Source organism: Saccopteryx bilineata, chromosome 12, assembly GCF_036850765.1.
Source record: "Saccopteryx bilineata isolate mSacBil1 chromosome 12, mSacBil1_pri_phased_curated, whole genome shotgun sequence".
Lineage (NCBI taxonomy): Eukaryota > Metazoa > Chordata > Mammalia > Chiroptera > Emballonuridae > Saccopteryx > Saccopteryx bilineata.
Genome location: NC_089501.1, coordinates 25,929,285 through 25,930,946, shown reverse-complemented (window position 1 = coordinate 25,930,946; position 1,662 = coordinate 25,929,285). Strand labels below are relative to the sequence as shown.

The window sequence follows — 1,662 nt, the reverse complement described above, 5'->3', positions numbered from 1 at the left end:
TAAGATCATGGGGTTTTTGTTCTTTGTTTTGTTGATATGGTGTATTACGTTAACCGTTTTGCGTATGTTGAACCATCCTTGACATTCTGGGATGAATCCCACTTGATCATGATGTATTATTTTTTTAATATGTTGTTGTATTCGGTTTGCCAGTATTTTGTTTAGTATTTTAGCATCTGTATTCATTGGAGATATTGGTCTGTAGTTTTCTTTCTTTGTGCCATCCTTGCCAGGTTTTGGTATGAGGGTTATGTTGGCCTCATAAAATGTGTTTGCCACGAGGAGGAGTTGAAGTGTTCTCTTCTGAGCGTGAAGCCGGCTCTTGGTGTTGCTTGTGCAACTGCCTTTTGCCATTGATGATGGTTCTTCTCTTGCTTTGGGAGAGTAAGATGGAGAGAACACAGTCTGAGTGGTAAAAAAAATAAAAATAAAATAAAATGTGTTTGGAAGTATTGCTTCTTCTTCAATTTTTTGGAAGACTTTGAGTATAATAGGAATCAAATCTTCTTTGAATGTTTGATAGAATTCACTAGTATAACCGTCTGGGCCTGGACTTTTATTTTTGGGGAGGTTTTTATAGTTTTTTCTATTTCCTCCCTGCTGATTGGTCTGTTTAGGCTTTCTGCTTCTTCATGATTCAGTCTAGGAAGGTTGTATTGTTCTAGGAATTTATCCATTTCTTCTAGATTGTTGTATTTGGTGGCATATAATTTTTCATAGTATTCTACAATAATATTTTGTATATCTATGATGTCTGTGGTGATCTCTCCTCTTTCATTTTGGATTTTATTTATTTGAGTCCTGTGCCTTTTTTCCTTGGTGAGTCTTGCCAAGGGTTTGTCAATTTTGTTGATCTTTTCAAAGAACCAGCTCCTTGTTTTATTGATTTTTTCTATAGTTTTTCTGTTCTCTATTTCATTTATTTCTGCTCTGATTTTTATTATCTCCTTTCTTCGGCTGGTTTTGGGTTGTCTTTGTTCTTCTTTTTCTAGTTCCTTAAGGTGTGATGTTAAGTGGTTTACTTCGGCTCTCTCTTGTTTGTTCATATAGGCCTGAAGTGATATGAACTTTCCTCTTATTACTGCTTTTGCTGCATCCCAGAGATTCTGATATGTCGTATTTTCATTTTCATTTGTCTGTATATATCTTTTGATCTCTGCGCTTATTTCTTCTTTGACCCATTCATTTTTTAGAAGTATGTTGTTTAGTTTCCACATTTTTGTGGGGTTTTTTCCCTCTTTTTTGCAGTTGAATTCTAGTTTCAAGGCTTTATGATCAGAAAATATGCTTGGTACAATTTCAATTTTTCTAAATTTGCTGATATTGTCTTTGTGGCCCAACATATGGTCAATTCTTGAGAATGTTCCATGTACACTAGAGGAAAATGTATACTCTGTCGCTTTGGGATGAAGTGTCCTGTAGATGTCTATCATATCCAGGTGTTCTAGTATTTCGTTTAAGGCCACTATATCTTTATTGATTCTCTGTTTGGATGACCGATCTAGAGCCATCAGCGGTGTATTGACGTCTCCAAGTATGATTGTATTTTTGTTAGTTTTTGTTTTAAGGTCAATAAGTAGCTGTCTTATATATTTTGGTGCTCCTTGGTTTGGTGCATATATATTAAGGATTGTTATGTCTTCTTGATTCAACTTCCCCTTA

General features: G+C 35.0%; 1 pseudogene; it reads left to right on the top strand.

The window, feature by feature from the left end:
* Window positions 1–217: 217 nt before the first annotated feature.
* On the top strand, window positions 218–414 carry LOC136316560 (small nucleolar RNA U3; annotated as a pseudogene).
* Window positions 415–1,662: the final 1,248 nt, after the last annotated feature.